This window comes from Eulemur rufifrons, chromosome 10 (assembly GCF_041146395.1).
Source record: "Eulemur rufifrons isolate Redbay chromosome 10, OSU_ERuf_1, whole genome shotgun sequence".
In the NCBI taxonomy this organism is placed as follows: domain Eukaryota; kingdom Metazoa; phylum Chordata; class Mammalia; order Primates; family Lemuridae; genus Eulemur; species Eulemur rufifrons.
The window spans coordinates 23,719,088-23,732,216 of NC_090992.1; the positions used below are offsets into that span (position 1 = coordinate 23,719,088).

Sequence of the window (13,129 nt, forward strand, 5' to 3'; positions counted from 1 at the left end):
TCAGTCTCTGCATCCCTGTGAAAAACTTCCCCCACTACCCTGGGCAGGGAGGTCCCGCTGATATATAGATAGACCCAAGGCATCGTGTGCTTTGAATTGACACCCACTGCCCCCACTGGACAGTGAGTTTCAGGGACGAAAAGGAGCTTGGCATGTACTGAGACCTCAGAAAATTATTTTGGAATAAATAAAATGAATGGGCCAGGCGTGGTGGCTCACACCTGTAATCCCAGCACTTTGGGAGGCCGAGGCAGGTAGATCATTTGAGCTCAGGAGTTCGAGACTAGCCTGAGCAAGAGCGAGACCCCTTCTCTCCTAAAAAAATAGAAAGAAATGATCTGGACAACTAAAAATATATAGAAAAAAGTAGCCGGGCATGGTGGTGCATGCCTGTAGTCCCAGCTACTCGGGAGGCTGAGGCAGTAGGATTGCTTGAACCCAGAAGTTTGAGGTTGCTGTGAGCTAGGCTGACACCACGGCACTCACTCTAGCCAGGGCAACAGAGCCAGACTCTGTCTCAAAAAAAATAAAATAAAATAAAATAAAATGAATGGAGCTAAGGGTTCCTTTAGAACCGGGCTTCTACACTTGCCCAGGTTATCCTTAATGCAGAGGAATGCAATGCCCAAAGGCCTTGGGCTCAAAGTGGCCGGGTGCAATTAGGACATGTCTTTGACATGTAGTATTTTATCCTTAAAGTTCAATCAGATTTTACATTCTCCTCCATGATACGCTATTGTCCTATTTTATTACACATTTCCCCTCCCCCCCCATCCTTGAGTCCCACGGATGGTGCAGGATCGTGGCTCCCGTTTTCTCCTGTGGCTTTGTCTGCTCCTGGCATGCTGCCATGAACCCCACGGGCACGAGCACGCAGTTCAAGAGGCACAGCTTTAGAGTTTCCAGAATTCCGTCTTGTTTTCCACGCTGGCACCTTCTACCTGCTGTTGTTTATCATCCCTCTGGCTGCTTTAGGTTTACAGCCTCACAGTTGGTGATTTTTCTCTACCTTGGGCTGGCTGGAGTTCCCGTGTTACACATGGGAGCCAGTCTTTCTGGGAGTCTAGCCTGTTGGTTACTTCAGTGTCCCCAAATCCACACGCAGCTCCCTTTGCCTTGGGAAGAGACGGCAGGGCTTGTGAGACGTCCCCATCAGCAGAGGGCAGACAGGCATGGCATTGCAGGTGGCACAGGAGAAATCTGCGCTGTGGCCCCTGGCCTGCTGCTGTCCGTGATCTGTGGGCTGCGTCGAGGCCTCCTGGGGGCAGGGGACTTATATTTCCATGGGGCCACGGAGGCCCCCGCTGAGCGTCTGTCTGGGGAGCCGGGACGGGAGACACACACTGGAGACTCCTTTGTGCTGCTGTCGCCTTGGCGGAGGGAGGGGCCCGTTCAGCCGGAGAGGCAGCCGCCCCCACCCACGTGTCTGAGGGCAGCAGCCAGCCTGGGGCGGCAGGACTTTTCGGGGCACCTGCCATATGCTCTGGAGGCCAGAGGGAACAAAGGTCTCCATGACAGCCTGAAATCCTATTCATTCTTCCCTCCCATCTCCCCAGGCCACAGTCAACCACAGGGGGGTCACCTTGCCTCAGGAAGTTTGGAGTTCTGCTAATCCGGTACCAAATTATTCTGCAATAGCAAGAGCTCGAATTCTTGCCCCCACCTGTCAGTTCTCAGGTTTTTAAATCTGCTTCCAGATAAGAGTGTTTGCATAGATGAGATGACCTCACCTACACACTTCTGTCCCCATAAAACAGGGTCAGTAGAGGGCCCATGCCTGCAGGCCTACAGAAGGAGGCAAAATCAGTGACAGCTTTTAGGTCCTTCCACAGTGGACATGTGGCAAAGCCACCTCCCGTCTCTCTGTGACTAATCGTTTGTATCTCCTACCTTAACATAGGATACAATGTATAATATAGTATGGATATAACTGCACTACACATACAGTTGAGCTACCCTCTTCTTTGTTCTTTCATCTTATATATCACCCCTTCCCCATCTTTTTTTGTTGTTCTTGTTATTTGATTAAAAGGATAATTTGACAACATGGAAACCCCACAGCTCACAGGTGAGTTGGCTTTGACAGTGCACCGTGATAATCAGCGTCACGGTGCCTGCAGCCTCAGTCCTTACCGGCCCCTTGCTCCATGCCCAGCCCTGTGCCCAGCACTTTACACACATCGTGACCAGCCTCTGTGGTCGTGCTGTCATCTGCCCGTTTTGTACGTTCAGAGAGGCTGAGGAACTTGCCAAGGTCACACAGCCTGGGGTTTTGCTTTTTTAAAAAAAAAAAATTGAAATAAAATTCATACCATAACATAAAATTCACCATTTTAACCATTTTGAAGTATACAATTCAATGGCATTTAGTACATTCACACTGTTGTACAACCGTTATTCCATCTAGTTCCAGAGCATTTTCATCACCTTGTAAGGAACCTTTGTTCCCATTAAGCAGTCACTTCCCACTCCCTCCGTCCTTGAGTCTGCTTTCTGCCTGTGGATTTGTCTATTCCGGCTACATGTGTCTCTATTTCAAATAGAAGGGATCACACGCTATGTGTCCATCGTCCAGCTCTTTCGCTTCACAGACTGTTTTCAAGGTTCATCCCCGTTCTGGCACTGTCAGTACTTCATCCTTTTTGTGACTGAACAGTCTTCCAGCGTATATTCCACAGCTTGTTTATCCAGGCGTCTGTTCTTGGATGTTTGGGTCATTTTCACCTTTTGGCCATTGTGAATCGTGCTGCGGTGAACATCCGGGTACCAGTTTTATTTGAACACCAGTTTTCAGTTCTTTTAGGATATGCCCAGGAGTTGGGTCGCTGGTCATACACAACATTTTGTGTTGAACTTTTTAAGAAACCTTGAAGTTTGTCTTTCGCCTGGTGGCGACTGCCCGGAGGTGACTGGACTGTTGGGTCCGTAGCCCCGGGGCGTGGACCGGCCCGGATGGAGAAAGGGTGGGAGAGAACCACCAGCAAGGCGTGAGGAGAGCCCGGGCCACCCCCTTTTTGCTAGGGAGTAGCATGGCCTTAACTGTCAGACGTTACTATGATGTAAGAAGTGTGAGATACGTTTTTATTATAACAATCCGAAAGATACAGAAGTACCCAGGGTAAAAAGTGGTTTCCCCCTGTGCTCACAGTCCCATTCCCTCTGTTTGGTGTCCGTCCTTGCAGACCTAGATGTACTTACGTGTTTTCATAATTGGGAAAATAAACCTATTTTTATTTACATTGGGGGGGGTAGGTGAATTATAGATTAAACTCGTATAAACTGCCCAGTAAACAAAATTACCAGATTCCCTCTCTTCCTCCCTTTTCCATTCGTTCTTTTCCCTCATGATCCAATTCCAGTTCCATCATGCCTTCTCTTTGCAAACTTCTGTTTTCTTTGATTGTCACTTCTGGACTCCTTCTCAGTCCCTGGGAAAAGAAGGTTTCTCAGTGCTGAGTGGTCTTCCTCAGGCCTCGGAGGCCCACCCCGCCCCTGGCCGACTGCCTCGGACCTGGGAAAAGCAGTGGAAAGTGAGGCAGACAAATCCGTCTGTTCCTTGGGTAAAGGTCTGGCTTCCAGTTTTTGCAGGTGGCCTTCGTCTCGGCCCCCATCCTTCTCCCCAGGAGAGTGGTCGTGTGGCCTTTTGCCAGGAGAAAACCCCTCTCTGGACACTGGTCCCTCCTGCAGGCAGAGTCCCCTGCCCCAGAGTAAGTCTGTCACGTGGCGTTTAGCTTAGCTGTAGAAAGGCCCATCTCCTTACTGTAGATTTTTAAAATTAGAAATGGTATATTCACTTGTGAGATCCAAAGAATAAAATAAAAATCCTTTTTCCCATCCCACTCTCCTGAAGTCACTTCTGGGAACAGTTTCTTGTGTCTTCTTCCAAAATTGAGCTCGTATATTTTTCTAAAAATGTTCAGTGCATATACACACAGTTGATCCTCATTATTCACAGATTCTGTACTTGTGAATTTGCCTACTCGATAAATTGTTTTCATAAACCCAAAATCAGTGACAGTGCTTTGCAATCGTTCATGGACATGCACAGAACAGTGAAAAATTTTGAGTTGCCCTGTACACATATTCCCAGCTGAGATGGGGCAAGAAGCACTCTGCCTTTTTGTTTCAGCTCCCGTACTGTAAACAGGTGTCTTTTTTTAGTCCATGTAATGCTACATTTTTCATATTTGTGTGCTTCTTGGTGGTGATTTTGGTTTAAATGATCCCCAAGTATAGGGCTGAAGTGCTAACTAGTGTTCCTAAGCTCAAGAAGGCTGTGATATTCCTTGTAGAGAAAATACGTTAGCTGGCTGGGTGGTACATGCCTGTAGTTCCAGCTATTCAGGAGGCTGAGGCAGGAGGATTGCTTGATTCCTGGAGGCTGTAGTGCAGTGTGATTGCGCCTGTGAATAGCCACTGCACTCCAGCCTGGGCAACATAGCGAGACCCTGTCTCAAAAAAAAGAAAGAAAAAAAGAAAGGAAGGAAGGAAGGAAGGAGGGAAGGAAAGACGGAAGGGAGGGAAAGAAAAGAAAGAAAGAAAGAAAATACATGTGTTAGATATACTTTGTTCAGGCAACTATAGTGCTGTTGGCTGTGAGTTCAGTGTTAAGGAATCAACAATATATTAAATGAACACACAAAACAAGGTTATCTATTGATCAATTGATGAAACGTGATCAGAGACTTGCAGGAACCTAACCACATATTTCCCCTAGGAGCAGTGGTTCGATATTGACTAATTCAGTGTTCAAGGTGACTTCATAGAACACAACCACCATGAATAACAAGAATCGGCCGGATATATTAATATTTACACAAGTGGGTTAATACTAAAGGTGCTTCAGGGAACATCTTTCTCCGTCAGCCTGTGTGGATTTACTTTACTCTTTTTATTGACTGCAGAGCCCTCTGTTTTATAAACAGTGTCATTTATTTAATGATTCCTCTATTGATGAACATTTAGGTTGCCATTCTTCTTTCTTTCCCCCCCTACTATAAACAACATGACAGGGGCTGTCCTTTCCCCTATGTCTTTGCACATTTAAGATAAATTCCCAGAGGTGGAATTGTTTGGTCAAAGGGTGTGTGCACTGAAGATTTGGATAGGTAGTTTCAAATTACCTTGCAGAAGTTTGGGGGGTTCTGTTGTTTTGTTTTGTTTCGTTTTGTTTTTTGAGACAGGGTCTCACTCTGTTGCCCAGGCTAGAGTGCAGGGGTGTCATCCTGGCTCACCTTGCAGAATCTTAACTCCACAGCTGACAAGATCACTTTTTTCTTAAACTGAACTTTTTATGTGGGAGCCTTTAGGACCACTCTTCTCCACTAAACAGTAAACGGTTGAAAGATGAGCAAAGTCCCTTCTCCATCCTGCCCCCTCACCAGTGTCCCCCGTGGCTTCCATTCTGTGCTCCCAGCAGGGAGTGCATTCGCCTTCTGAGTTTCTGCCTTGCCCCATTCAGGATGCACAGACAAGGAATCCTTTCCAGACCAATTACTTTTAGGGCTCCTTAAGCCAGAAATCAGTCACCTCACATCTTATGGCAGATACCGCTAAAAGCTATTGCCTGCCGGGTACTTGCACGGGGGGCTTCAGGAGATTCTAGAACAGGCTTGTCTTTCTCCCAGTAAACCAGCATCACTCCCCCTCGCTCCCCCTGCATCCTGCCCCCACCCCCCACATGCCCTGTTGTGATTACTTGGCAAGTGTTGCTTCTGAAAAGCAGCTTCTTTGACAGCAAGGCAGGGGGTGGGATGGGGTCACCCCACTGAGAGTTCAGAAACTTGAAAGCAGTCTTAATCCCTCCTGGTAGACAGGGATGAACTAATAACGCTGCTTCCTGCCTGGGGAAGTTAAGCACATCAGCCCTCCCCAAAGTGGGGACTGCTTGAGATGCCTCTGGGGTTCTAATCGTAGGCTGTGCCTGCAAAAGCGGCGATTTCTCTAGGTGGTCTTTTTCAGGGGTGTATTTTGGACAAAGCATAAGAGGTATTGATAGAATTAAACCCAGATCTGCAAGGAAACTTGGCAGCCCCACGGCAGGAGATAATTTAATAGCTCCTTGCATCTCACACAAGAGTGGCCAGGAGGAACGCTTCTTTCTTCCCTGCCGTGAAGAGCATTTGAAAATGTTTGAGCATTTCAGGATGGGTCTTGGATTTGATGTGTGCACTTAATGCGACTGCTCGTTTTTTTTCTTCCAAAATGCTGCTATAACATTGATGGCGTATCTCTAGTCAGTGGTGGCCACACAGCCCAGGGAGGACTGGAAAGGGTGGTCTGTCACATGAGGGCCTTGCTGAGCAGCTCCAAGCACCGGGATCGAATGTCACCGCACAGTAAGCTGAAGACATGGTGATTTTCCATTTCCTGTTCACATCCCTGCAGTCTGGCCGGCTTCGAGCTATTTCAGGGGAGGGATTTTGTGTGAACTGCCTGTCAGACAGCTGGCTGGGCCGGAAGCTCTTTAAATTGTACAATTCGCCTTAGCAAGTCTAACGCCCAGACCTGTTTGTCTAGGGCCTGTGAGTAGCTTTTGTTTTGTTTTTGTTTTCAGGGCGGGGGGTTTAGATCTCAAGCTGCAAGAGTTACTTGAACATGCATTGTTCAGGAGGCCCTGATCCACACAGATAAATCATTCAAAACAAACATTTATTTGACCTCTACTATATTGGAGGCACCGTTGGCTCTGGGGGGACACAGTGGTGAGTAGACGGAATGTCTACAGTCTTTGTCGCTGAAGATGATTCATTCCACATGTGTGTACCTACTACGCACCGGGCCTGTGCTAAGTGTTGAGGAGAGGGTGAAGCACACAGCAGATGGAGCCCTCGTCCTCAAGCTGCTTGTGACCTGGACACGTCCCCTAAAGAAGCAGCCTTCAAGCCTGGCATTACCAACAGGTCTCTGGACAGGTGCCAGGAACCAGCCAGCTGCCCTTCTAAGAAAATCCAAGTGTCCTTGCTGTTAGGAGAACAGCCTGGCGGGCACAATTAGCAGGAAGATGACCAGCACACTGACATCAGGAATGCATTCTGCTCTTCATGTTCTCTGAAGTTGGGCTTCTGGGAGCCAAGCATTTCTTTTTATTTTCTTTTTATTTACATGAACGGTGAACCCCCTCTGTAGTGAACATTTGTGTCCTGTAGCGCTTTATGTACTCCTGTGATGGCCAGGACTGCGTTATACACATTCCCCTGTTCATGTCCATGAGGGAAGAGCTCTGGAGTCCTTATTCATTGGATCCCTCGGGAAACCACCCAGTTTTCCAGGTTGGAGCTGTTACCTGCCTTGCCTGGGAGTCTCAGGTTCACGCACATGGTGGAGACTTCACTCAGCACTAGGGAGTGGCCCCGGGTCGCAGTAGCCCACCCTTCCCTGGGCACCGGTCACCTGCTAGGTACAGTCAGTGGAGGAATGCCAGCCTGTTACATCCCTGGGCAGTGAGATTAGAGATTATTTTTATGTTTGGAGTGTTTGCCTGGATTTTCAAGATTGTCTTCAAGGCGTATGTGCTGCTCTGCCTCCTAAGTCTTAATTTTAATTACAAGCACTTCAGTGTCTAGACAGGAAGAGTCTCTTCTTTGTCAGAAATGGTGAGGTTTCTGAGACTCTTCTAGGAAAGTCTGACGCCTCCTGACTTGTGTGCACTTGTAAAACAGGTTCATGACGAGATATTTTTGGACCAGAGCAAACCCACATTCTGGAACCTTCTCTGGCAGTTACTCTGCCAGTTCTGGCTTCTAGGTTCTCAGCAACAGCTGTTGCCCTCTGAGTTTAAGATGTTTTTCCTTAGTGGAAGAGAGATAGTCATGTTCCTCATAGACTATCAGTAGATAGAAAAAATATAAAGAATAAAATACGAATCATTTGTAATCTCACTGCGATTTTTTTCCCCATATCCAGAATTTCGGGGTGGAGGATAAATCCTAGCCTCAGTGATAATGGAATAGCTAATGTTTATGGAATGTTTATATGTCAGGTGGTGTTCTGAGTTTTTTACACATATTTATTCATTTAATCCACAAAACAGTCCTATGAGATGGGCAGTAGTGTTTTCCCCGGTTAACAGAGGAGGAGGCTGAGGTCCATAAGTTAGGTAACTTGCCTGAAAGCACATAGCTGGGAAGGGGTGTGGCTAGGACAGGGACATAGGTAGTGGCCTCGAGGCCGACCCAGTGGCTCTCAGTGGCTCTCGGCCCCTGTACAACAGCGGCCTTTGTCGCCCGCCAGACCACTTCCTTCCTCGCCTGGAGCAGGAAGTCTCCGGTCAGCAAGTGGAGAGGCTGCCAGGAGACTCCAGGGTCATCTGCTTTCTGAGCCGGCAGAGCAGCATTTTTAGCTGACCTGGATGAAAACATCCCTCAGGCGCTCGTGTCTGGAAGAGGGTCCCCTGCAGACCTGGAGGGCGGTGGCCACGGTTGCCTCTCCTCGTCCTCCCTGCTCGCAGCAGAGGGTGGAACGGAGGATCCAGCGCGCTGACGCCCACCTCCGCTGCAGCAGCCCCGGTCAGTGGGGAGCGGGCTTGCTGCACGGCAGTGACACCAGAACCCTCGTGACAGGAGGGAACCCCGTTCCTCCGCACCAAGCACCAGCTCAGCCCTGGCCCCAGATGCCAGCTGTCTATGTGACAAATGGCCCCCGCCTCACAGGCCCTGCCCCCAGACAGTCAGTGAAATTACGTGGGTCGCTCGAGAAGCAGAGCACAGAGGAGTGAGGGGTTTGCTGAGGCCACAGGGTGGAGTCATCTCACCGGCTCCTCCGTCCTGACACAGGGAAGTCCTCGCAGCAAGAAGGGAAGCCTGCGTGTGACCCTGCTGGCTGGACGCCACCTCTGACCCGCGAGGCATTTTCACAGTTCCCTCCTGAAGAAAACAACCATCACAGCCTCACCTCTGGTGCCTGTTTTCAAAGTGGGGCTCAAGAGTTGATCCAGCGGGTCAGAAGTGGGCTGCTGCCGCTCTTCCACGCGTCCGCCCAGCCGTCCGTTACTTATTCGGGCCCCTCTGTGCCGGAGACGGGAGGTGCAGTCAGGAACAGATCAGCCTTGCCCTTGAGAGAGGAAAGAGAGAGCTCCTGCCTCCCTCGTTTCCTAAGAGAGGCGGGGAGCTCAGCCAGGCAGGGCTGTTGGGTCCACCTCCAGGCCAGGCCTGCCCAGCGGCTCTCTGAGGCCCAGGCAAGGGTGGGGTTGGAGGCTGGTTTCTCCAGGACGTTTCCTGACCTCAGGATCCCAGAGGGGCCAGAGATCTTGGATGCAGCTGCAGCAGGTCCTTAAGGGCGGAGCAGGGGGTGGGGGGTGCACAGCTTCCTCCCTTCCCTGAAGACCACAGAAGCACCCTCTTGGGGAAGGGGGTTCTTGCTTTGCCCCGGGCATTTCTCCCATCAAATCCCATCCAGAAACCAAACTGCCGTCGTATCTGGGACTGCGATTATGGGGTTGGTGCACAGGTTGAGCACAGGTTTAGAAAGGGCCCCTGGATCCTCGGTTCCAGCCTCTGCTGCGAGCAGGGAGAAGGGCTACGTTCTCAGCACACTGAGCCGTCATGTCGTCCTCACCACAACCTTGTCGGCTTCTGTTGTTCCCGTTTCACAGGGGAGGAAGCCCAGGCCCGAGGTGAGGCTTGCCCCGGACCACACAGCTAGTAAGGGGCTGGGCGTCCGTCCGTAGAACCCGCCATCAGAGTGTGAGCTCTGCCCCGCTGTGTCGCATTACACGGTGACAACAGCCTTGACCCAGGGTGCTGTCCTCCAGTCGTCTCATGGCTTCTCCATCAAATTGCTCAAAATCTGTCTCCCCCAGTTCCTTGAAAGGGCGCTTGTCTGCTGGACGTATGAGCAGTGCCTCTTTTCGGGAAGAGTAGGAGGCACCTTTCTTGCCTCCAATAACTACAAAAAGTAAAAGGGTTTTTGTGTTTTTGTTTTGTTTTAAGTGAGGGGTACCTTTAGGACAGAAAGTTTCCTTTAACTTAACTTCTATCACTGGAAGGAAAAACTAAGTCCTGTTGACCGTACAGATCTCTAGTGGAAAGGCTGTGGAATTAAATTGCGAAATAGCGTAAGCAGAGGGAGACTGAAGACAAGACTATTTGTGGAGAAGGGGGTGGTTCGCCGGGGAGAGGCTGCATCTGGTCCGACACCCACATTCGTGGGAATTCCTCCACCGAAATAGACATATTCATTACGGAGACTGTGGGAGCCTTGTGACTATATATAAGGTTTCCTGCTTATGGTATATACCAAGCTCTGGACTTTGGAATCATTTATTCATTCATTTAAAAAGAACACGGAAGCTATTTATTGTTAACTTTATGCCAGAGGCTGTGCCAGGTGAACGGGATCTACAGGACAGATGTGTGCCCATCCTCGTGGAGCAGATAGCCAGACTTCTTACCTTTGCTTTGGTCCTTACCAGCTGGGTGATTGGGCAACTCACTTAACCTTTCTGAGCTTCTATTTCCATGTGAGAAACACCCCCACCCTCCCAGAGTTGTTACCAGAAATTAACTGAGGGAGCATCCAAGGGCATAACAAGCACAGTCCATGGACCGCCCCCCACCCCGATCCCGCAGTAAAGCGTGGCACAGGGCCTGCCAGCATGATTGATGCCCACTATGCATCTGTCCTGTGATGCAGCAGAGAACCAGGTGTTAAAGCTCCCTGCCCTCCCAGAGCTCACGTTCTGGTGGATGGATTTCTGCCTCTTGCTAACTGACTGGATAACTTGGGAAAAGCCCCACCCCTCAGGATGAGGGCACCTGGACCCAGCACTCCCTCTGCCTCCCTTTCTGGCTCTGAGCCATGAAACCACCTGCAAGAGGGTCAGAGTTCAAGACCGCAGTCCTGGGGAAGGAGGCTGGAGCGACTCAAGCATTCACTCTGGGCGTCCAACACAGCCCGGCCGGTGGAATCAGGTGGGCGTTGCAGGGGAGCTTTTCTTGGGCTTATTTCCACCCCTTTTTCAGAACCTGTAAGGAAATATCTCTGGCAGTTCATCTGTACCCAACTCAGAGGACTTTGCAGGATCCCAGGTCTGGAGTGCAAAGAATAAATACCACGTTCAGCAAATAATACAGCGGCAGCTGTCGCCATTCATGGAGCCCTTGCTATGTGCTAGGTACGGTCCCATGCCCGGCTCCCTACCTGCAATACCTCTTTGAGCCCTCCTCACCACCATGTGGGGTGTGGGTTTCCGAGTGATTGCCCACGATCACACAAATTAGAACAAGGGAGCAAAGACGGCAAACTGGCACCTGAGCCTGAACTTGAGGCCCCTGGGGAGGGCATCCTTGCCTATGTCCAGTGGGGACCTTCCTTCCTGGAATCCTGGCTGTCTCTGGCTGCACTGGCTCCAAGGCCATAAATAAAGCTGGTGGGAGTTCTGCCCCTCCTGGGGCCGCTTCTCTCCCTTCTAGGAAGGAAGAATCTGGGGAAAAAAGAATTAGCATCAGAAAGGTCTCTATTGAGCCTGGCCCTGCCTGGCACTTCCTCCGCTGGGACATTGGCCTCCCTCTCCCTAGCAAAGGCTGCAACACCAGGGAAAAGCCCTTTGCACCAGAGCTTTCTCCTTCCTCTTGGATCGCTGCCATTCCTAGCACTCCCCACAGTGGCCTGGGAAGATGTCAGGCCCCAGCGGGGACCAGGCAAGGCCAGGACACCAGTGGGCAGCTCCTAGCCCCTCCCACATCTGTCCTTCATCATCTGCACCCTACAGGGTGGGGCAGGCAGGAGGGGTGCGGGGTAGCCAGGCGGGTCTCAGCTCCTGATCAAATTTTGGTTTCCATTCTCAGACAAAATGAGGAGGGGAAAGATTTTTAAAGGGAGAGTGGCCATTCTTGATGAGGAGTAGCTTTGCCTGTTCTTGAAAGCATTACATTTCTTTAGGGAAGAAAAGTGGCCGGCTGTTGCTTTAAAACCTGGTTGTCTTTAGTCAGAAAACTTTGGCCTTATCTCTGATCCTAGGGTTAGCACCTGGGTGGGCAGCAGGTAACCCAGAATGGGTCCCTAAATGGGCATCTTGCCAGGCGGGAAGGACTATTGGGGGAATTAGGTAGGTGCGGTGCAGAACACAGCCCGTCTGCTTAAAGGTGGGCTGTGCTCAGGCCTGGACAGCAGGAATGGGGGCAGTGCTGCTTCTGTGCTGGTCACCTTTTTGTTTAAGAATTTTTTTTAAAAGGCAGTGTAAATGTTGATGATTGTTTGTACTGAGTAATGCATTCATGGGGGTTCATTATAACATTTTCTTTCTCTCTTTTTATTTATTTATTTTTGTTTATTTAAAATTTTCCAAAATAAAGTGTCTTTTAAAAGCAATTAAAAATATCGCTTCTCTTGGTTGTGATTCAGAAAAGTCAGGAATCCTCCTTGGTCTGCCTTGAGGCTTGATTGCCAGGACAGTAGGTAGAAGAATATATGAATAACACAAGCCAGTCTTGTATTCAGTAGTCACATTCCTAGAGACAGAAAGTAGATGGTGGTTGCCAGCGGCTGGGGAAAGCGGGGAATTGGGACCGAGTTACAGTTTTGCAAGATGAAAAGAGTTCTGGAAATGGATGGTGGTAACAGCTCCACGACACTGTGAATATACTCAGTGCCACTGGACTGGACCGTTAAAAATGATCAATTTTATGTTCTTCGCCACAATTTTTTAAAACTGCCGTGAAAAGGAAAGAAAAGCCAGTGTGCAAGCAGGCGTCCCTGCTGAAGCTGGATGGACAGTGTCTAGCCACCGTGGCCTCGTCTGTGGTTGGGAGTGTAGGCCACGTGGCTGGACGCATGTTCCTCAGTCCACTGTGACCTGCCACGAATCCCCCAGGCACTCTGTGCACCAGCCTCGGGGAGCCGTGTTAGGAGTCAGCCAGCCAGGTGTGTAAAGGGCATGTAAGAGGCGTTACTGACACGTCACCATCACCACCAACACGGAGGGCACATAAGCATGTACGTGGCCTCTGAGACTAAGTGCTGTGGTAGGTTTGGGATCTTTTTTAAGCTTAGAAGTATGTGGATAGGGCTCATGCTGTTCAAATTGGGGACAATGTGAACATCAAAAAATAAGAATATATTCCTCAGCATCAGATGATGGGGGGAGAGAAAGGAAAGTGTAGATGGAATGATAGGATTTTTAAAACTTCTT

At 49.7% G+C, this 13,129-nt stretch overlaps 1 protein-coding gene across 2 annotated transcripts in view; it reads left to right on the forward strand.

Annotated features, from left to right (window-relative positions):
• The window catches only part of CCNJL (cyclin J like), a 47,548-nt gene that overhangs the window by 24,656 nt on the left and 9,763 nt on the right, over positions 1–13,129 (forward strand). The gene's annotated exons all lie outside the window — the stretch shown is intronic.